Source organism: Tursiops truncatus, chromosome 6 (assembly GCF_011762595.2).
Source record: "Tursiops truncatus isolate mTurTru1 chromosome 6, mTurTru1.mat.Y, whole genome shotgun sequence".
In the NCBI taxonomy this organism is placed as follows: domain Eukaryota; kingdom Metazoa; phylum Chordata; class Mammalia; order Artiodactyla; family Delphinidae; genus Tursiops; species Tursiops truncatus.
This window is the reverse complement of record NC_047039.1, coordinates 76871907-76896502: the sequence shown is the minus strand read 5'-3', so window position 1 is coordinate 76896502 and position 24596 is coordinate 76871907. Positions and strand designations below refer to the sequence as shown.

At 39.5% G+C, this 24596-nt stretch overlaps 1 protein-coding gene and 1 pseudogene across 1 annotated transcript in view; one reads left to right on the top strand and one right to left on the bottom strand.

Annotated features, from left to right (window-relative positions):
* Positions 1 to 24596, bottom strand: part of LOC101315521 (spermatogenesis-associated protein 31D4) — a 207807-nt gene that overhangs the window by 117351 nt on the left and 65860 nt on the right. The gene's annotated exons all lie outside the window — the stretch shown is intronic.
* On the top strand, positions 12687 to 14066 carry LOC117312641 (heat shock protein 75 kDa, mitochondrial pseudogene; annotated as a pseudogene).

The window sequence follows — 24596 nt, the reverse complement described above, 5'->3', positions numbered from 1 at the left end:
GATGTCTGAAAACTCATAGTCTACATCCCATCCCCATGTGAATTCTTACATGTTATAATATGTCTCAAAGGACAGTTGAAAATTTAATTAACTAAAAAATAATTTTTTAACTTTAAAAATTAAAGTAAATTTAAAAAAGACAGTTAAGTCTCCTCTCAGCAAGTTTTAACATTGCCAGCTTAGTTTTCTTAATGTTTCTCCCTGTTCCTTCATTTCCTTCTCGCTCACCCGCTATCACTGACCCAGATCTCCTCCACCAGATTTGTACATGGCAGAGAATGGGGAAACACACGGAGAACAACAAAGGGTGAGGACGGATGAAAAGAGCCAACAGTAACTTTTACTGGGGCCAGGGTTTAGAGATTAAGCCGCAGGCTAAACACAAAGCAGCCAGCTTATTTATTTTGCAGTTAGTGGAATTTTTTTTCTTCAATGTCAAGTGGCAGGAGCCAAACTTTAGAAAGTCACAGCTTCCCCAAGACTTAAAAGAAGAAAGCCTTGATCACGCACATTTTCTTGGAATGCTTGTAGGTTAGAACTGATGATCTTCCCCTGGATGGATTTACAGGCCAAAATGCAATCAAGCTTAGGAGCTCCTGGCTCCAGTCACAGCTGCAAACGAGGTAAATACAGATCTCCAAATTACATCTTCAACCTGCCAATATATTCTCTGCTACCCACCTCCTCCACTGCCTGAACTTTGAGGTTCAAATGACTACTCCACATCCTTTGAGGTACTGTAATCTAAGATTTTCTAAATCTCTAAAGCACAAGGAAAGGTACACAGGGGTCAAAATATGTAACGTGTTACATGCCATTCCAAAAAATATGACTTTCCCATTAGAGGGAGCTATGACAGGTTTTTAAGCAGGATAATGATAACACCAGATTTAGTTTAGAAAGATAGTTCTGCAGATGGCAAATTCTTCCAAAATAGCATATAAATTTAATACAATCAACATAAAAATCTCAACAAATGTTTTTTGAAGAGTGATGCAATGGTGCTAAATTTTATTTGAAAAATAAAATGAGGGGAAAAAACTCTGTCACACAAAAAAGTAAATACATAAATATGGAGCAAAGCAGAGGACTTGGCTTATCAAATATTAAAATCCATTAGAAAGCTACTAGATTCAAAACGACAGGGCATTTTTGCTAGAATTTGTAGTCAGACTGATGGACGAGAATAAAAGGCCAGAAATAGACTCAAAGTTAAATAAAAATTTAGTGTATAACACTGTTGTCACCTCAAATCATTGGAGAAAGGTTGGATTAAACTATAAATAATATTGAGAAAGCTGGCCAACCATTTTAGGAAAAATAAAGTTCAAAACATTGTCTCACATTTCATGCCAAAAAATTTCCAATTAGAAACAACCATACAGGGCTTCCCTGGTGGCACAGTGGTTAAGAATCCGCCTACCAATGCAGGGGACACGGGTTTGAGCCCTGGTCCGGGAAGATCCCACATGCCATAGAGCAACTAAGCCTGTGCGCCACAACTACTGAGCCTGCGCTCTAGAGCCCACGAGCCACAACTACTGAGCCTGTGCTCTAGAGCCCACATGCCACAACTACTGAAGCCCGCGCACCTAGAGCCCATGCTCTGCAACAAGAGAAGCCACCGCAATGAGAAGCCTGCGCACCACAACGAAGAGTAGCCCCCGCTTGCCGCAACTAGTGAATGCCTGCACACAGCAACAAAGACCCAACGCAGCCAAAACTAAAATTAATTAATTAATTATTTAAAAAAATTTTTTAAAACCCCAACTATATAGGGAGTTCCCTGGTAGTCTACTGGTTAGGATTCCAGGCTTTCACTGCCATGGCCCTGGTTCAGTCCCTGGCCAGGGAACTGAGATCCCCTAAGCTGTGCAGCATGGCCAAAAAAAAAAAAAAACCAAAAAAACAAACAAACAAAAAAACTATATATCATCTATACATCATGAAACCACAACAATATTAAAAGAAATTTTATGTGATCAAGAGTTCTATATTGGGGCTTCCCTGCTGGCACAGTGGTTGAGAGTCTGCCTGCCGATGCAGGGGACACGGGTTCGTGCCCCGATCCAGGAAGATCCCACATGCCGTGGAGCGGCTGGGCCTGTGAGCCATGGCCGCTGAGCCTGCGCGTCCGGAGCCTGTGCTCCGCAACGGGAGAGGCCACAACAGTGAGAGGCCTGCATACCGCAAAGAAAAAAAGAAAAAAAAAAAAAGAGTTCTATATCAAGTAAATCTTCTGAAGAAAGTAAGACAGAAAGAGGTACAAGTAGAAAAAATATACAAAGATGTTCCAGATCATTCGTGAAAGCAAAATAATTTGAATGGCTTTCAAAAGGAAATTATTTAAGTACATTATAGTACATCCATATCACAGAATAATACAAAGCCACCAAAAATGATGTAGCTGTGTATTTATTCATTTAGAAAAATGCTCACAATCTATTAAATAAAAAGGCAAATCACCAAACAGAATTATATTATAATCTAATTTGTATATATGTGTGTATAATCATAGAAGAAAGTCTAGAAGGATGCACACTGGGTTTTCATTTGGTAATAGGATTTGGCAATTTAACAAGAAACTATTACTTTTGTATTGGAGATAAAATATAAAAGTCTTTGCATTTGAAAAAAAAATAAGATTAGGTTGGCAGGAGTTTGAAATGGGACTGGAGTAAAGAAAGCTAATGATAATTTAGGAGGTTGCTGCAAAAGTCCTGGTGATAGCAGATGAGAACCTGAAGAGACAAGGATAATAAAGCTGAATCTGAAAAATATTTGGGTGGTAGAAGGTGTCAGGACTTGGTGGTCAGCTGGGCTTTTGTTACTGGGCTGTCCTTTAGGACGCCTATAACTTAATAAATGGATCGTTAATAAAGAAGGAGGATACCACTGCATGGTAGGGTAGGTGGGCAAACCAACAGTTCTACCTTTAGATATACATTGCAGGACAGTATGGAAGCGCTGCCCAGCAGGCAACTGGAAATAAGAAGCTGGAGACTGAGACATGGAGTTTATTAGTATGAGGGTACTGGTAGAAACCATAATCTGGTTTGTAAAAGCACCTGTAATTCTCCAGGGAAAATGACCATTGGGTCCACACTGCTTCGAGAGCTCATCCTAGACTACATTTTCCAAATTATGTGGGATTTTATTTCCCGAAGTCCTAGTCATCTAGATCATTAGGATTCCAACACTATCACAGTCTGGGTTCAGTAACCGCCCATCTCTGCTCTTTAAATCTTTCATTGGCTCCCCATTTCATTTAGAACAAAATCCAAACTCTTGACCAGGATCTACCAGCCCTACATGATCCAGACTGCTGCTATTCCCATTACTCACTATAATCTTGCCATTCTGGTCTTCTTTGTGATCCTTGAACACACCGAGGTCTTTCCCATTTCAGAGCTTTGCACATGCTCTTCCCTTTGCCAGGAAGGTTCTTCTTTGCCTTGTCTCGTGACTGGCTCCTTATCTTTCAGACCTCAGCTCCAATGTCACTCCCTCCAAGGGTTATTCCCCGACCTCCATTTCTAAAGAACCACTCTCCCTATATGCACTGGCATGCCACTCTACCACGTCACTGCATCATATTTCCTTTATAGAACTTACCTCTACGCAACATTATTTTGTTACTTGTTTATTGTCAATCTTTCCTTCTAGAATGTAAGCTCCATAAGACAGGTCATGTCAATCCAGCACCTATAGTAGAGCCCAACACATAACCACATAGCAGGCTTTCAAACCTGTGGAATAGTTGTAGAATGAATGAAGGATTGAGGCATTTCCAGTAAGTAGCTCTACATTTGCAGTCAGAAGGCAACACAACCTTGGCTAAGTCAACCTCAATTTCCATATCTCTAAAATGTGGCCAAAAATGTTTACTCTGCTTATGCACTAGGATTATCATGAGACTTTGATTCTTCATTCATTCACCATTAAATATTTCCCAAGTACTTTCCATGTGCTATGTACTGTGCTCATTGCTGTGTTCACAGCTATGAATAAGAAGTTGAGTCTAGTGGCTGAGACAGTTACGTTTAGAGGCAATTATGAATGGTACGGTTATTATAAAAAAGACCAAGCACAGGGTGCCATAAGAGCACATAGGAGAGGCACCAAATTCATCCTCAGGGAATCAAGGAAGGGTGAGTACCAGTGGAAATCAACTTGGCAAAGAGAAGGCAGGGAGATGGGTAGTCAGACAAAGAGAAAATAGTCGAGACAGAGGAAACATGTGCAAAGGCCCAGAGGCAAACAAGGACAGGGCATATTGATGAACTGCATGTCACTCAGGATGGCTGAGACTAGAAAGAAGGAGTGGTGGCAAAATTCAAGGCTAGAGCTCTAAAGAGAGTCCAGGTCACGATGGGCCTATGCACCAGCGTGGACAGTTTGGAGAACTTTGGCAGGACCAAAACAAAGGAGGCAGTGGTAAAGGGGGGAGGGTGATTAGAGCATGCCAGAGATGAGTCTGGAAACAGGGAGAAGCCCAATCAGAGAGAATTTTGGATGCCATGTTTAGGAGTTAGACTCTATGCTACAGGTGATGGGGAACTACTAAAGAGCTTTAAGTGGGGCAATGACCACTCCAGCATGGAGAAAAATTGGAGCAAGACAAAATAAGGGACTCAGAGTTGTTCATTAAACCAAGTGAGAAGTAATGGGTGGCATGAATTAAGAGTGATGAGGGTGATGAATCAAAGAGATACTTAGGAAAGAGATCTGATGTGACTGTCAAACCATGTTTGGAGGGGGGAGGGGATCAGCACGTTGAGGGATTCCACTGGTAAGTCTTTTTAACAGCAGTCTTCCTAACTCAGTGAAAAGAGAATTAATGGATAGAATTTCCTTAATACTAAGATCTTGTATACATTTTTCCTAAATTTTGGATTCTGTTCCTGATTATTTATAACTACCTGGCTCAAAAGAATTCTATGCTTAGTGATTGTTTGAGATGGGGGTCAAACCAACAGAAAGCAGACTCTAAGACAGTTTAGTATGCAGGATGTTTATTAAGGAGTGTCCTTGGGATCAACACCCATGGAGGGGAAGGGGACACAGGACTGGATGAGGCAGAAATCAAGAACAGTATGGGCCCCATGACAACCCTGGACAATCTCACAAGGAACTCTGGAGCTAAACTGGCCTCCAGAGTTGTCCCATGCTGGACTGAAATGGCCAGTCCTTAATGCTCATCTCAATCAGTCACTGGATATAGGCCACCCCGAGAAGGGCATAACTTTAAGGAAGGCAGTTTTCTGCAGGTGAGGTAATCCCTGAAGGGACTAGTAACTAAGGCTGTCCACAGACCACAACCCCGGCAGCTGAGTCAATAGGTTCTTTATTGAAGGGAGATCTGGGCAGGGGCACCTGCATAACACAAGGTGGGTAAGTCTGTTATTTCAATATATCAAGGCCTTCGGGGGATACCCTAACAGCTCAGAAATATGCCACCCTGAGCAAGTGTGAGAACTTCTTCCCTTCCTACATTCTTTTTTTTTTTTTTTTTTTTTTGCAGTATGCGGGCCTCTCACTGTTGTGGCCTCTCCCGTTGCGGAGCACAGGCTCCAGACGGGCAGGTTCAGCGGCCACGGCTCACGGGCCCAGCCGCTCCATGGCATATGGGATCCTCCCAGACCGGGGCACGAACCCATGTCCCCTGCATCAGCAGGCGGACTCTCAACCACTGCGCCACCAGGAAAGCCCCCTACATTCTTTTATCACGCATTTATTGAGTATATTTTTTGTGTCAGGCACAGTGTTAGGCATTGGGTCAACGATGAACAACACAAGAACAGCCTTCATGGAAATGATAATGTAATGAGGGAAACAGTTTTTTAGTAAGAAAAATATTGTACAATTAAACACGGTACTTTCCCAAAGAGGATGAAAATGAAAGGAAATGGACAACGTGGGTAAATGGAAGGAGTCTCATTACACAGAGGGCCCAGGGAAAGCCCCTCTACAGGCCACTTACATTCCTTGGCTTGTGGCCCTTTCATCTTCAAAGCCTCCAATGTGGCATTTTCTCTTTTCTCTGACCTCTGCTTCTGTCCCTTATCTTCTCACTCAGACTCTATTTCTGTCCCATTCATGTTAAAGGTCCTGTAATTACCTCAGGCCCACACAGATAATCCAAGATAATCTCCCCATTGCAAAATCCTTAACCTAATTACACCTGCAAAGTCCTTTTGCTATGCAGTGTAACATATTCACAGGTTTTGGGGATTAGAGTGTGGACAGCCTTGGGGGGCCATCACTCAGGCTACCATACTCAACTTCCTCATCTTTAAAATGGGTATAATAATAGGACCACCTCATATATTTGTTGAGAAAATGAAATCAAATGCTAAGAGCGCTGCCTGGTGCAAAGAAAACCCTCAATAAATGTGAGCAGCTGTCATACAGAGTGAAGTAAGTCAGAAAGAGAGAGACAAATACCGTATGCTAACACATATATATGGAATTTAAAAAAAAAAAAAAAATGTCATGAAAAACCTAGGGGTGAAACAGGAATAAAGACACAGACTTACTAGAGAATGGACTTGAGGCTATGGGGAGGGGGAAGTGTAAATGGTGACAAAGCGATAAAGAGGCATGGACATATATACACTACCAAACGTAAGGTAGATAGCTAGTGGGAAGCAGCCGCATAGCACAGGGAGATCAGCTCGGTGCTTTGTGACCGCCTGGAGGGGTGGGATAGGGAGGGTGGGAGGGAGGGAGACGCAAGCGGGAAGAGATATGGGAATATATGTATATATATAACTGATTCATTTTGTTGTGAAGCTGAAACTAACATACCATTGTAAAGCAATTATACTCCAATAAAGATGTTAAAAAAAAAAAAAAAAAAAAAAAAAAAATGTGAGCAGCTATTTGGGTCGTGTGGATCTCTTTATCTACGCTATCCTCTCCATCGTAGTGTTTCTGCCTTAGTTCAGTCCCTCCTCATTTTAACTTTCCATAATCATCTGCTGTCTTCAGTTTTGCCTCCTTATACACACATCCCTAGACCCCCACCTCCCCACCCTCCATACCACCACCAGAGGGGAACCACAGTGATCACATTTCATGGATTCATTCACTCAGTGAAGACGTATGGGTGTCCATTTTGAACCATTCACCTGCCATGAGTGTCTCCATGGCCAATCCCTGTGTCAGCTGGACATTTTGAGCCAGATACTGAGTCTTGTTTATCTACTTACCCCAGCATTTTACAGTGCTGAGCTACAGTAGGTGCTCCATAAGGCCTTTTGAATGAGTTAATAGATGGGTCTAGTTAAAGCACTCTGTAGGTATATGATTCTATAAGGGTAGGAGCCCTATTAAATTCTCATCACAGGAACACATTTGAATTATTTTTAAAGCAGCTGAGGTGCTGTAAAAATTTACGGTGGAGCTCAGTGCATCCTGGAGAAGCATATCTGTGCCTGCACACCTCCAGAGGCCTCCTTAGCCAGAACTGCACAGGGACAGTGGGGCGGAGAGGGCATCTGGGTAAACTGTCAAACAGGTAGGCTTTAGAGCAGATGCTTCTTTGGAGGTTTTAGAAAGGAGAATCAAGTGACCCTGTGATGTGGCTACTATTTTGGTTAAGATATATTTTCTCTCTTTCAGTGTAATCTCATTTCCTCTCCACCACCAAAAAAAAAAAAAAACCCACATAAGATACTGAGAAGGGCCTTTCTCTATGCTTCCCATTCAAGAGTGCCTGCCAAACCAATTAATACCTTCTGAATGTTATCTCCCTGCTATGTTAATGTTATGTTAATAAATGCAATTAAGATAACATTCAGGAGGTGTTAATTGGTTTGGCAGATGTACATGAATAAGAAGCACATATTTTGCTTTCCCTATTTATGGAGGCAGGAAGTGACACAAAGTTGGACAAAAGGAAACTTAATTTGCCTTGTTTCTTTTGATACCCCTTAGGCCTTTTCTGTTAAGTAATACATGGGATTCTTAAAAATGCAAATTTAGATGGTATTACAAAGATGAAGCGATCGTCAAATGTTGCAAAAACACTGAAATTGTCTTTGGCCACAGGAATTAACTACATGGTGTTTACTCTCTTTAAAACACTATACATGCCATATATGCTATACATACACACACACACACACACACACACACACACACACACACACTCTCTCAAAAGTGTCTATAGCATATATGCAAATAAGCTCTCATGTTAATCTATAAAGCAGACTGTTTCACAGGTCTAATACCTAGACTATTCTTGATGTAATTGGTTATTTAATATATTCCAGTGACTTAATGTTCTTTTATTCTAACTTACAACAAGATGGCAGCTTTTACTTTTTATGCTTAGAAATCACATATATATACACATATATATATGCTAATGTACCTTACTTAGCAAAACAGAGGTTTTCTCTGAAATTTATTGGTATAAATGTGTGTAGTCTTGAAGCAAAGAGATGTTACATTGTATTACCATCAAGGTCACTGTGTTCATTTCTGGAACCTGGCATTTGCCAGCACATCACATGGCCTTTGGCAGACTTAGTCTTCCCAGAACCTTATTAGGACACACCTATGATAAGAGCCCCTCTAAGAGCTGAGATCTGAGAGCGTGTCAGAGCACAGACCCATTAGGGTCCCTTCCAGTCCTGGAGGGCAAATTATCAGAGTCTACTTTGTGAACAAAATGGTCAGAACTAAACTAAAACATTAGTCTTCAGCCTGGACTTCAAAACAAATTGGAAGTACATTACCTCAATTCTAAGACACCATCTTCTGCAAAATGCACCAGCTCTTTAATAAGGGTTTTCCAGAGGGGGAAACAGGAGAAGAGGAAAGAGAATGAAGAAAAGGAGAAAGACCCCATTAAATTTTATATTTACTGCAAGATCGAAGTCCAGTTCCAGCAATGCTAAAATGTGCCTCTCAAATTAAAGAATAGCAGGCATCCCCTAGAAATACAGGTAACAGTAGGTAGCTAGAACACAGCCACTGCTTTGTTTCCAGTGGATGGTTTGGAGCCAGTATCTGTTGCATAGTTCCAGAAAGCTTACCAATCCTTTAGAAATACATTCATGTTTCTTTGCTAAATGCCCATCTGCAGCCCTTAATTGTCCCTTCATCACTTTTCGCAATGTAATTTCCTTGGACCTTACATATAAAATAATGGGACTGTTCCTAGCTTTCAATCTGTGAGTATGGTAATTTCTTAAGTGATAAAGGGTCACTACTGCTCTCCAGTGACAACAGCTGAAGATTGTTATGAAATATTCTTCTAACCTGTGTGCCTGTGTGCATAAATATGTGATAGAATCATTGTGGTTCAAATTCTTTAGGCTTTAGAATCTTGGCTCCCCTCCAGCCTAAGGAGGTGGAGGAACACTCCTGACCTCAGTGACACTGACTCAGTGTTTTGGGACAGTCCCCACCGTGGCTGTAGGCTTTGGTTGACTCTGGCATGGCAGTGAAGTCTTGACACAGATTTGACTGACAAGCCATTTCTAGATGATTCCGTGTACCTTTGAGGGGAGGGTTGCTCACAGTGGGCACCTCTAAGCACACTGCCCCAAGAGCTCAGAAGGCTGCTCAAAGATGGGATCAGGCAATAAAATCTCATTCTCAAAGCAGTGTCCTCTGACCCAGGGTTGGCAAGCATTTTCAGTTAAAAAAAAATAAAAGCAAGTTATACTCACATTAAATTATTCCTGGGTAAAATTATTGCATTTATATCATGTGGCAGAGATTGCAAATAGATTATATCTGAGTATAATAGGCTGAACTGTGTCCTTCCAAAATTCATATGTTGAAGCTTAACCCCCAGTACCTCAGAATGTGACTTTATTTGGAGATAGGGTCTTTAAAGAGATAATTAAGCTAAAGTGAGGCCATTAGGGTAGACCCTAATCCAATCTGACTGGTGTCCTTATACGAAGAAGAAATTTGAACACACAAAAGAAGCACCAGGGATGTACATGCACAGATGAAAGGCCACATGAGGACACAGCAAGAAGGTGGCTATATGCAAGCCAAAGCAAGAGGTCTCAGAAGAAACCAGACCTGCCCACGCCTTCATCTTGGACTTGCACTCTCCAGAACTGTGAGAAATAAACTTCTGTTGCTTAAGTCATGAAGTCAGTGGTATTTTGTTATGGCAGCTCTAGGAAACTATCACACTGAGTGATTGCTCTTGGCTGCCTTAAGCACAATGTTAGAAAGGATTCTGGAGTGGCAAACACGGGCATGGGAAGAGTAGTCGAACACGTGCCGATTTAGCCATCCTTACTCCATGGGGTGGAATTGAGAAGCTTGACTACCTGTAAAATGTTTATTGTCATTCATGACACACGGTAACCAATGAATAATTTTAGCTGTAAATATTATTATTTTAAGTTTAAACATTTCTTCAATGAATAGGTCATTCAATGAATAGCGTGTAAATCTTCAACGCACAGGATATTTGGCCAGTGAGAATAATATCACACGCGCACACACCCAGTTTCCTCAGGGTGCTGTAGTCAACCATTCTACCCCTAAGCATGGAAAACCACTGCTTTTTCTCCTCCCTCCCTGTAGCTTCAGCTTATCCAGAATGACATATAAATGGAGTTGCATCATATGTAACTTTGTGAATTTGGTTTCTTTCATTTAGCAGAATGACTTTGAGATTCATCCAAGTTGTTGCACGTAACAAATAGTTCATTCTTTTTATGCTGAGTAGTATTCCGTTGCATGGACATACCACGGTTTGATTATCCATTCACTCATTAAAGGACATTTGGGTTGTTTCAGATTTGAGCAATTTTGAATAAAGCTGCTACAGGTTTTTGTGTGAATTTACGTCTTCAGTTCTCTAGGGTAGATATCCAGAAGTGGGATAGATGGATCATATGGTAAGTGTATGTTTAATTTTATAAAAAACTGCCAAGCTGTTTTTCAGAGTGGCTGTACCATTTTGCATTCTCATAGCAACGTATGAGAGTCTCAGTTGCTCCACAACTTCATCAAGACCTTGTATTGTCAGTTGTTTGTTTTTAATTTTAGTAATTCTAATAGGTATGTAGTTTATCTCATGATTTTAATTTGTCTTTCCCTAATGACTACTGCCTAATGATGCTGAGAATCTTTCCATGTACTTACTTGCCTTCAATATGTCTTCTTAGACGAAGTAACTGTTGAAATTTTTTGCTTTTTTGAAAACTGGTTTGTTGTTTTCTTATTGTTGACTTCGGAAAGTTCTTTATATATTCTAAGTACAACGCCTTTGTCAAACATATGATTTGCAAATATTTTCCCCCAACCTGTGACTTGTCTTTTCACTCTCTTAACAGTAACTTTGACAATGCATAAGTCTTTAACTGATAAGTTTAATTTATCAATTTTTCTCATATAAATCTTGCTTTTATTATATCTAAGAATTCTCTACCTAACTCAGGTCCACAAAGATTTTTTCCCAGGTTTTCTTTAAAAGTCTTATAGCTTTATGTTTTGCATTTAGTTCTGTTACCCATTTTGAGTCAATTGTGTACAAAATGTGAAGTACAGGTCAAGGTTCATTTTTTTTTGCACATGGATGTTCAGTTGTTCAGCACCATTTTTTTTTCAGTCTCTAAGTATTTTTTTTATTGGAATATAGTTGCTTTACAATGTTGTGTTAGTTTCTGCCGTACAGCAAAGTGAATCAGCTATACGTATATATATATATCCCCTACATTTTGGATTTCCTTCCCATTTAGGTCACCACAGAGCACTTAGTAGAGTGCCCTGTGCTATACAGTAGGTTCTCATTAGTTATCTATTTTATACATAGTATCAATAGTGTATATATGTCAATCCCAATCTCCCAATTCATCCCACCCCACCTTTCCCCCCTTGGTGTCCACACATTTGTTCTCTATGTCTGTGTCTCTATTTCTGCTTTGCAAATAGGTCCATCTATAACATTTTTCTAGATTCCACATATATGCATTAATATACGATATTTGTTTTTCTCTTTCTGACTTACTTCACTCTGTATGACAGTCTCTAGGTCCATCCATGTCTCTGCAAATGGCACGATTTCGTTCCTTCTTAAGGCTGAGTAATATTCCATTGTATATATGTACCACATCTTCTTTATCCATTCCTCTGTTGAGGGACATTTCATTGCTTCTGTGTCCTGGCTATTGTAAATAGTGCTGCAATGAACACTGGGGTGTTCAGCACCATTTTTTTTGAGGTACATGGGCTTCTCACTGTTGCGGCCTCTCCGGTTGCGGAGCACAGGCTCCAGACGCGCAGGCTCAGTGGCCATGGCTCACGGGCCCAGCCGCTCTGCAGCACGTGGGATCTTCTCGGACCGGGGCACGAACCCGCGTCCCCTGCAACGGCAGGCGGACTTTCAACCACTGCGCCACCAGGGAAGCCCTTCAGCACCATTTTTTGAAGAGACTATCCTTTCTCCATGGAATTGCCTTTGTATCTTTTTCAAAACTCAACTGACCACAATTCTGTGAGTTCATTTCTCAAGTCTCTATTCCATTCCATTGATCTGTATGTCTATATTTTTATCAATATCTCATTGTCATAATAACTGTAGCTTTACAGTAAGTATTGATATCAAGTAGTATGAGTCTCCCAACTTTGTTCATTTGCAGAATTTTATTGGATATGCACCTTTGCCTTTCCATATAAATTTAAAAAATCAGTTTGCAGACATGGCTCGCCAGCTGTGGGGCTGCCGGCTGCGGGCCGCGGCACTGGCAGCGGCCCTGGCGGTGGCCCGGGGAGCACAACCAGTTCTGTGTCCTTGGAGGCCCCCAGCCAAGTCCTGGAGTCCCAGGCAAAGCCTGGCTTCAAGCTCCCACGATGGACGGCCGTTCAGCTCCCAGGCTACTGAGGAGCGTCAGCAGGAGCCTCTGCACTCCCTCAGCAGCAGCTCGGAGACCGTGCAGGGCTCTGTTTCCAAACATGAGCTCCAGGCTGAGACAAAGAAGCTTCTGGACATCGTTGCCCGTTCCTTGTACTCAGAAAAAGAGGTGTTTATACAGGAGCTGATCTCCAACGCGAGTGACGCCTTGGAAAAGTTGCGTCATAAGCTGGTGTCTGAAGGCCAGACGCTGCCAGAAATGGATATTCACTTGCAGACTGACACCGAGAAAGGCACCATCACGATCCAGGACGCTGGCATCGGGATGACACAGGAGGAGCTGGTGTCCAACCTGGGAACGACTGCCAGGTCGGGGTGGAAGGCCTTTTTGGACGCGCCTCAGAGGCAGGCGGAGGCCAGCAGCAAGATCATCGGCCAGTTCGGAATGGGTTTCTACTTGGCCTTCATAGTGGCTGACAGAGTCGAGGTCTGTTCTCGCTCGGTGGACACGGGCAGCCCTGGGTACCAGTGGCTTTCAGAGGGCTCTGGGGTGTTTGAAATCGCCGAAGCCTCAGGAGTAAGAACCGGAACCAAAATCATCGTCCACCTCACGGCAGACAGCAGAGTTCACCAGCGAGGCTGGGTTGGAGATGTGGTGACAAAGTACAGCAACTTTGTCAGCTTCCCCTTGTACCTGAACGGAAGGCGCATTAATACCCTGCAGGCCATCTGGCTGATGGACCCCAAGGATGTGGGCGAGATGCGGCACGAGGAATTCTACCGCTACATCGCTCAGACCCATGAAAAGCCCCGCTACACCCTGCACTACAAGACGGATGCACCGCTCAACATCCGCAGCATCTTCTACGCGCTGGAAACGAAACCAACCATGTCTGACGTGAGCCGGGAGCTGGGCTCCAGTATCTCACTGTACAGCCGCCAGGTCCTCATCCAGACCAAGATGGGGGCCGCCCGGCACTTCCTGCGCATGCGACAGCTGGCCAAGCCCCAGGAGGAGCGCGCTCAGCTGCTGCAGCCCACACTGGAGATCAACCCCAGGCACAGGCTCATCAAGAAGCTCAATCAGCTGAGAGACAGCGAGCCTGACCTGGCCCAGCTGCTGGTGGATCAGATCTACGAGAATGCCGTGATCACAGCGGGGCTCGACGATGACCCGCGACCCATGGTGAGCCGCCTGAACCACCTGCTTGTCAAGGCCCTGGACTGACACTGACAGCTGTGAAAGCCCCAGGTCCTCCTGCACTGTTAGGGCTGCAGGAGAGGGGACAGATGGAACCGTGGGACAAGGTAGCCTGAGACAGTCACGGCGGGGGGGGGGGGGGGGGGGGTTGGGACAATGACACAGGAAGGACTGGATGCTGCCAATGAGAACACCTGCTTTTGAGCTTTATTTACTTTAAAAAAATCAATTTGCCAATAAATGCAAACATACTTGCTAGGATTTTTATTGGAATTGGACCAATACATAGATCAAAAAGAGGAGAATTGACATCTTAAGTATACTGAGTCTTCTAATCCATGAATAGTCTTCTTTTTATTCATTTTATCAGTGTTTTATAGTTTTAAGCATACAGATCCTGATAAATTTATACCCAAATATTTATTTATTGAGTTGGGGCACTATTATAAATGGTACTTATTTTCAATTTTGATTTCCAATTGTTTATTGTCTTTACAGGCATACCTCAGCAATATATTGTGGGTTTTGTTGCAGACCAACCAAGCCAAATGTCGCAATAAAGCGACATAATTTGTTTGATTCCCAGTGCATATAAAGTCACATAATTTGTTTGATTCCCAGTGCATATAAAAGTTATGTTTACACTATCCTGAAGTCTATTAGGTTGGCAATAGCATTATGTCTAAAAAAACAAGTACATACCTTAATTTTAAAATACGTTAGTGCTGGGCTTCCCTGGTGGCGCAGTGGTTAAGAATCTGCCTGCCAATGCAGGGGACATCGGTTCTAGCCCTGGTCCATGAAGATCCCACATGCTGCGGAGCAACTAAGCCTGCATGCCACAACTACTGACCCTCTGCTCTAGAGCCCACAAGCCACAACTACTGAGCCCTTGCACCACAACTACTGAAGCCCATGCACCTAGAGCCCATGCTCCGCAACAAGAGAAGCCACTGCAGTGAGAAGCCCGCACACCGCAATAAAGAGTAGCCCCTGCTCGCCACAACTAGAGAAAGCCCATGAGCAGCAACGAAGACCCAACATAGCCAAAAATAAATAAATAAAAAATTAAAAATAAGTAAATAAAAATACATTAGTGCTAAAGAATGCTAACCATCATTTAAGCCTTCAGCAAGTCTTAATAGTAACATCAAACATCACTAATCACAGAACACCATAACAAATATAATGAAAAAGTTTGACATGTTGTGAGAATTACCAAAATGTGACACAGAGACATGAAGCGATCAAAAAATGGCATTGATAGACTTACTCAACACAGGGATGCCACAAACCTTCAATTTGTAGAAAATTCAGTATGTGTGATGGACAATAAGTGAAGTTCAATAAAATAAGACATCCCTTTATATAAGAATACAATTGCTTTTTGCATTTTAATCTCATAGCTTGAGACCTTACCAAACTCACTTTTAAGTTCTAGGAGCATTTTTGTAGATTCTTTGAGACCTTCTTCTTAGGCAGTAAAGTCATCCAGAAAGTTTTATTTTCCATTCTGAATGCCTTTTCTTTTTCTTGCCTTGTTGCACTGGCTAAGAGTTCCATTATGAATGTTGAGTAGAAATGGTACGGCAGACATACTTACCTCATTAAATATAATGTTGGCTACAAGATTCTATAGATATCCTTAATCATGTAAAACAAGTTCCCTTTTATTCCTAGAGTACTGATAATTTTATCATGAATAAATGTTGAATTATATCAACAGTTTTTTCTGCAAGTATTAAAATAATCAAGTGATTTTTCTTCTTTTGCCTGCTAATGTAGTAAATTACAATAATACATTGACTGTTAAAACAACCTAGCATTCCCAGGATAAACCCTATTTTGTTGTAATGTACATTTTTACATATGACTGGATTCCATTTGCAAATATTTTGTTGAGAATTGGAGCATCTATGTTCATGAAGATCTATAGTTTTCTTGTATTCTTTGTTTTGGTATCAGGTAATTCTGGCTTCATAAAATGAGCTGGGAAGTGTCCTGCCCTCTTTTATTTTCTGGAAGGGGTTGTATATAATTGTTATAATTTCTTCCATAAATGTTTGGTATGATTCACCAGTTAAATGACTTGGGCCTGGAGTTTTCTTTCTAAGAAAGTTTGTAACTACAAATTAAATTTCTCTCATAGAAATCAAACTATTCATGTAATTTATTTCTTCATGAATTTTGTAATTTCTGTTTTTCAAGGAATTGGTACATTTCATCTATGTTGTCATGGTTATAGACATAGAATTGTTCATAGTATTCCTTTATTATACTTTCAGTATCTCTAGGGTTTGTAGTGATACCCTCTCTTTCATTCTTGAGATTGGAAATTTATGGCATCTCTCTTTTTCCTTTTCTTGGTCATCTGGCCAGATGTTTATCTTTTTTTATTATTATTTCAAAGAACTAGATTTTAGTTATATTAATTTTCTCTAATGTTTGTTTTCAATTTCATTGATTTCTGTTCTTTGTAATTTTCTTTTTTCTGCTAGCTTTGAGTTTAGTTTGTCCTTTTTTTAGTTTCTTAAAGTGAAAACATAGATTATTGATTTGAGGCCTTTCTTCTTTTCTAATGTATGCATTTTTAGCACTATAAATTTTCCTCTAAGCAGTGTTTTAGCTGCACAGATTTTAGTATGTTAACTTTCATTCAGTTCAAAATATCTTAAAATTTCCTAGGAGGTTTCTTTGACCCATGAATTATTTAGAAGTATATTTTTAGTTTCTAAATATTTGGAGTTTTCCATATATCTTTCTATAATTGTAGTTTAATTTTGCTATGACCAGAAAACATACTTTGTATGGTCTCAATTCTTTTAAAATTGTTCAGGTTTGTTTTATGGCCCAGGATATGGTATACCTTGGTGAATGTTCCTTGTGCACTTGAAAAGAATGTGTATTCGGTTGTTGTTGTGTTTAGAGTTCTACAAAAGTCAAATAGTTGATAATGTTGTTCAGATCTTCTATATACTTGCTAGTTTTCTGTCTACTTGTATTGATTACTGAGAGGATTTTGAGGTCTCTAAGTATAATAGATTTGTACATTTCTCCACTCAATTTTATCAGGTTTTATTGTGTATCTTGAAGCTCTGCTTTTAGGTGTACACTATTAGGATTGTTATATCTTCTTGCCAAGCTGACATTTCTTATCAGTATATAATGTCCTTGGTATTTTTCCTTGATCTGATATTAATAAAGCCACTCCAGCTTTCTTTTTATTAGTATTTATATTGTATACGTGCTTGCATTACTTTGTTTTAAATTTGTCTATATTCTATAGTCAGGTCCTGTATTATTTTTTTTAACCCTGTCTTTTAATTAATGTGGTTGGAAGATATACATTTAATGAAATCATTAATTTATTTGGATTTAGGTCTACCATTTATTTTGTTTGTCCTCTCTGTGTTGTTATTCTGTCTTCCCTTTTCTGCATTTTACTGGATCTTAAAATATTTTTAGTATTTTACCTATTGGCTTTTTATTATATCTTTCTGTAAAATTATTTTAGAGTTTGCTCTGGGAATTACAATATATGTACCAACTTTTCTGTTTACTTAGAATTCACATTTTACCACCTCAAGTGAAATGTAAAAGTCTTACAACCATATTGTCCCTCTAGCCTTCCCCTTTATGTTGCAATTGTCATATATATTACATCTACTTACGTTGAAAACCCCATCAGACATATTATAATTTTTGCCTTTGAGAGTCATAATTATCTTAAAGAATTTAAGTAGAAAAAATATTATATTCTATTTATCCAGATATTTATCATGTGTATTACTTTTTCTGTCATAGTTTTCTGCATCTCAATCACCATTCACTTAAAGTCAAGCCCAAAACTTGGGTGTCATCTTTTATTCTTCTCTTGTCCTCACACTCCATGTCCAATTCATTAGCAAGCTAGCTCCACTTGCAAAAGTATATCTTGAATATGTCTACGTCTCTCCTTCAAATTCATGGCACCCCAGCCTGGGCCATCATTATTTCTTACCTGTGTAATGGTAACAGTATCCTGACTGATCTCTCCTTCCACTCAGTCCCTGTTCATGCCATTTCTCACACAGCAGCCAGTGTTCAAAATGGGTCTTTTGTTTGTTTTATTTTATTTATTTGTTTATTTATATTTTTAATAGAAATTTATTGGAGTATAATTGCTTCACAATACCGTGTTAGTTTCTGCTGCACAACAAAGTGAATCAGCCATATGCATACACATGTCCCCATATCCCCTCCCTCTTGAGCCTCACTCCCACCCTCCCTATCCCACCTCTCTAGGTCATTGCAAAGCACCGAGCAGATCTCCCTGTGCTATGCTGCTGCTTCCCACCAGCCAAATATTTTACATTCAGTAGTGTATATATGTCGATGCTACTCTCACTTCGCCCCAGATTTGGCCTCCCACCCCATGTCATCAAGTCCATTCTCTACGTCTACCTCTTTATTCCTGCCCTGCAACTAGGTTCATCAGTACCTTTTTATTTTAGATTCCATATATATGCAATAGCATACAGTATTTGTTTTTCTCTTTCTAACTTACTTCACTCTGTATGACAGACACTAGGTTCATCCACCTCACTACAAGTAACTCAATTTCGTTTCTTTTTATGGCTGAGTAATATTCCATTGTATATATGTGCCACATCTTTATCCATTCATCTGTCGATGGACATTGACGTTGGTTCCATGTCCTACCCATCATAAATAGTGCTGCAATAGAACACTGTGGTGCATATTTCTTTTTGAATTATGGTTTTTTCAGGGTATATGCCCAGTAGTGGGATTGCTGGCTCATATGGTAGTTCTATTGTTAGTTTTTTAAAAAACCTCCATACTCTTTTCCATAGTGGTTGTATCAATTTACATTCCCACCAACAGTGCAGGAGGGTTCCCTTTTCACCACACCCTTTCCTGCATTTGTTTCTAGATTTTTTTGGATAATAGCCATTCTGACCGGCGTGAGGTGATACCTCATCGTAGTTTTGATTTGCATTTCTCTAATAATTAGTGATGTTGAGCATCTTTTCATGTGCCTCTTGTCCATCTGTATGTCTTCCTTAGTGAAATGTCTATTTAGGTCTTCCACCCGTTTTTTAATCAGATTGTTTGTTTTTTTGATATTGAGTTCCATGAGCTGTTTGTATATTTTGGAGCTTAATCTTTTGTTTGTTGTTTCATTTGCAAATATTTTCTCCCATTCTGAGGGTTCTTTTTGTCTTGTTTATGGTTTCCTTTGCTGTGCAACAGCTTTTAAGTTTAATTAAGCCACATTTGTTTATTTTTGTTTTTATTTCTGTTACTCTAGGAGGTGGGTCAAAAAACATCTTGCTGTGGTTTATATCAAAGAGTGTTTTTCCTACGTTTTCCTCTAAAAGTTTTATAGTGTCTGGTCGTACATTTAAGTGTTTAATCCATTTGAAGTTTATTTTTGTGTGTGGTGTTAGGGAGTGTTCTAATTTCATTCTCTTACATGTAGTGTCCAGGTTTCTCAGCAACACTTATTGAAGAGGCTGTCTTTTCTCCATTGCATGTTCTTGCCTCCTTTGTCATAAATTAGGTGCCCACAGGTGCGTGGGTATATCTCTAGGCTTTCTACGCTGTTCCATTGATCTGTATTTCTGTTTTTGTGCCAGTACCATACTGTCTTGATTACTGTAGCTTTGTGGTATAGTTTGAAGTCAGGGAGCCTGATTCCTCCAACTCCGTTTTTCTTTCTCAAGATTGCTTTGGCTATTTGGGGTCTTTTGTGTTTCCATACGAATTGTAAGATTTTTTTTGTTCTAATTCTGTGGAAAATGCCATTGGTAATTTGATAAGGATTTCATTGACTCTGTAGATTGCTTTGGGTAGTATAGTCATTTTCACAATATTGATTCTTCCAATCCAAGAACATGGTATATTTCTCCATCTGTTTATGTCACCTTTGATTTCTTTCATCAGTGTTTTATAGTTTTCTGAGTACAAGTCTTTCACCTCCTTAGGCAGGTTTATTCCTAGGTATTTTATTCTTTTCATTGCAATGGTAAATGGGAGTGTTTCCTTAATTTCTCTTTCTGAGTTTTCATTGTTGGTATATAGGACTAACAGAGATTTCTGTGCATTAATTTTGTATCCTGCAACCTTACCAAATTCACTAATTAGTTCTAGTAGTTTTCTGGTGGCATCTTTAGGATTTTCTATGTAGAGTTTCATGTCATTGACAAATAGTGACAGTTTTACTTTTTCCTTTCCAATTTATATTCCTTTTATTTCTTTTTCTTCTCTGATTGCTGTGGCTAGGACTTCCAAAACTATGTTGAATAAGAGTGGTGAGAGTGGACATCCTTGTCTTGTTCCTCATCCTAGTGGAAATGCTTTCAGTTTCTCACCATTGAGTATGATGCTTGCTGTGGGTTTGTCATATATGGCCTTATTTTGTTGAAGTCGGTTCCCTCTGTGCCCATTTTCTGGAGAGTTTTTTTTATCATAAATGGGTGTTGAATTTTGTCAAAAGCTTTTTCTGCATCTATTGAGATGATCATATGGTTTTTATTCCTTAATTTGTTTATGTGGTGTATCACACTGATGGATTTGCATATATTGAAGAATCCTTGCATCCCTGGGATAAATCTCACTTGATCATGATGTATGATCCTTTTAATGTGCTGTTGGATTCTGTTTGCTAGTATTTTGTTCAGGATTTTTGCATCTATGTTCATCAGTGATATTGGTCTATAATTTTTTTGTGATATCTTTTTCTGGTTTTGGAATCAGGGTGATGGTGGCTTCACAGAATGAATTTGGGAGGGTTTCTCCCTCTGCAATTTTTTGGAAGAGTTTGAGAAGGATCAGTGTTAGCTCTTCTCTAAATGTTTGATAGAATTCGCCTGTGAAGCCATCTGGTCCTGGACTTTTGTTTGTTGGACGATTTTTAATTACGGTTTCAATTTCATTACTTGTGATAGGTCTGTTTTTATTTTCTTATTCTTCCTGGTTCAGTCTTGGAAAATTGTACCTTTCTGAGAATTTGTCCATTTCTTCATGGTTGTCCATTTTATTGGCATATAGTTGTTTGTAGTAGTCTCTTATAATCCTTTGTATTTCTGCAGTGTCAGTTGTGATTTCTCTCTTTTCATTTCTAATTTTGTTATTTTTATTATTTATTTATTTATTAAATTTATTTATTTATTTATATTTATTTTTGGCTATGTTGGGTCTTCGTTTCTGTGCAAGGGTATTCTCCAGTTGTGGTGAGCGGGGGCCAGTCTTCATCACGGTGCACGGGCCTCTCTCTGTTGCAGCCTCTCCCATTGCTGAGCACAGGCTCCAGACGCGCAGGCTCAGTAGTTGTGGCTCACAGCCTTAGCCGCTCCGTGGCATGTGGGATCTTCCCAGACCAGGGCTCGAACCCATGTCCCCTGCATTGGCAGGCAGACTCCCAACCACTGTGCCACCAGGGAAGCCCCTCTAATTTTATTGATTTGCGTCCTCTCCCTATTTTTCTTGATGAGTCTGGCTAAGAGTTTATCAATTTTGTTTATCTTCTCAAAGAACCAGCTTTTAGTTTTATTGATCTTTGTTATTATTTTCTTCATTTCTATTTCATTTATTTCTTCTCTGATCTTTATGATTTATTTCCTTCTCCTGACTTCGGGTTTTCTTTGTTCTTCTTTCTCTAGTTGTTTTAAGTGTAGGGTTAGATTGTTTATTTGAGATTTTTCTTGTTTTTTGAGCTGAGATTGAATTGCTATAAACTTCCCTCTTAGAACTGCTTTTGCTGCATCCCAGAGGTTTTGGGTCATCGTGTTTTCATTGTCATTTGTTTCTATGTATCTTTTTATTTCTTCTTTGATTTCTTCAGTGATCTCTTGGTTATTTAGTAGCACACTGTTTAGCCTCCATGTATTTGTGTTTTTTACAGTTTTTTTCCTGTAGTTGATTTCCAATCTCATAGCATTGTGGTCAGAAAAGATACTTGATATGATTTCAATTTTCTTAAATTTTCCGAGCCTTGATTTGTGACCCAAGATGTGATCTATCCTGGAGAATGTTCCATGTGCACTTGAAAAGCAAGTGTATTCTGCCACTTTTGGGTGGAATATTCTATAAATATCAAGTAGATATATCTGGTCTATTATGTCATTTAAAGGTTGTGTTTCCTTATTTATTTTGTTTGGATGATGTGTCCATTGGTGTAAGTGGGGTGTTAAAGTCCCCTACTATTATTGTGTTACTGTCGATTTCTCCTTTCATGGTTGTTAGCATTTGCCTTATGTATTGAGGTGCTCCTATGTTGGGTGCATAGCATTTAGAATTGTTATATCTTCTTCTTGGATTGATCCTTTGATCGTTAGGTAATGTCCTCCTTATCTCTTGTAACAGTCTTTATTTTAAAGTCTATTTTATATGATAAGAGTACTGCTACTCCAGCTTTCTTTTGATTTCCATTTTCAGGGAGTATCTTTTTCCATCCCTTCACTTTCAGTCTATATGTGTCCCTAGGTTTGAAGTGGGTCTCTTGTAGACAGCATATATATGGGTCTTATTTTTGTATCCATTCAGCCAGTCTGTGTCTTTTGGTTGGGGCATTTAATCCATTTACATTTAAGGTTATTATCGATATGTATGTTCCTATTACCATTTTCTTAATTGTTTGGGGGTTGTTTTTGTGGGTCTTTTTCTTCTCTTGTGTTTCCACTTAGAGAAGTTTCTTTAGCACTTGTGGTAAAGCTAGTTTGTTGGTGCTGAATTCTCTTAGCTTTTGCTTGTCTGTAAAGGTTTTAATTTCTCCATCAAATCTGAATGAGATCCTTGCTGGGTAGAGTAATCTTGGTTATAGGTTTTCTCTTTCATCACTTTAAGTATTTCCTGCCACTCCCTTCTGGCCTGCAGAGTTTCCACTGAAAAATCAGCTGATAACCTTATGGGGATTCCTTTGTATGTTATTTTTTGTTTTTCCCTTGTTGCTTTTAATATTTTTTCTTTGAATTTAATTTTTGTTAGTTTGATTAATATGTGCCTTGGTGTGTTTTTCGTAGAGTTTATCCTGTATTGGACTCTCTGTGCTTCCTGGACTTGGGTGACTACTTCCTTTCCCATGTTAGGGAAGTTTTCCACTATAATCTCTTCAAATATTTTCCCAGACCCTTTCTTTTTCTCTTCTTCTTCTGAGACTCATATAATTTGAATGTTGGTGCATTTAGTGTTGTCCCAGAGGTCTCTGAGATTGTCTTCAATTCTTTTCATTCTTTTTTCTTTATTCTGTTCCTTGGCAGTTATTTCCACCATAACTGGATCCATGTTTACTTTTAAAACTTTGAAATGTTTTGGATCCCATGTGCACCCATCTCCCATTTTATTCCTCTCCCTTGACCCCAGAATTAAGCCTTAAATTAAATTTGGTATTTATCACTCCCATACATGTCTTCCTACTTTTACTATATATGTATGTCTGCTCAGGCTGATATAACAAAATACCACAGACTGGGTAGTTTAAACAACAGAAATTTATTTTCTCAAACTTCTGGATGCTGGACACCCAAGATCAAGGCACCAGCAGAGTTGGGGTTTGTTGATTCCTCTTGTCCTGGTTTATAGACACCCACTTTCTTGCTGTGTCCTACATGACCTTTCTTCTGTGCTTGTGCATGCACATACTAGATGGGGAGGAGGAGGAGAGGGAGAGAGAGATCTCTAGTGTCTCTGCCTCTTTTTATAAGGATTACCAGTCCTTTCAAATTAGAACTCTACCTTGAAGATCTCATTTAACCTTAATAAATTCCTTAAGGGTCTTATCACCAAATATAGTCACATTGAGGTGTTAGGGCTTCAACATATGAATTGTAGGACCCATAACAGTATGGATCCTTAAAAATTGATAGATAGATAGATAGACAGATAGACAGACAGACACTGTGGTAAAAGATGATATAAGCATATATATTTACCTCAACTAATGAAACCTAAGGAAATTGCTATTGGTAATTTTCCATTTAATAGTTGTGCTTTCCTCAACCAAAACCCCTAATTTTATCAATCCTCTTTTCACTAATTTTTCCAAACTCTGAGAAAAATCTGGGTGAGTCTAAGTTGCAAAGTAGAAAAGTCATCTCTGAGACTTGATAATATACAATATGATAAAAATTATGTATTTTATATTCTTGATCTTTATATCCATATACCTTAAGTCTCTCTTGTGTGAAACAAGTATTATGTAATTATAATAATTAAAATTCAAATGTTGTTTTGAGATGGAGACAAGAATTTTATCTCCTAGCTTTTTAATAAAAAGCATTTCTTGGGAGTTTCCTGGTGGTCCAGTGGTTAGGACACAGTGCTTTCCCTGCTGTGGCCTGGGTTCAATCCCTGGTTGGGGAACTAAGATCCTGCAAGCCACATGCTGTGGCCCCAAAAAAAAATTTTTTAAAAAGCGTTTCTTTTTGAAAAAACAATCCTTTATTAAAAATTATGTAGAGAAGAAAAATGTAATTTACAAAGCCTTTTTATTAGTCAAGTTTAGTGTAATGGAAAAAAAGTTCTAATCCATATCCAGCACTGGAGCCATCATATTTC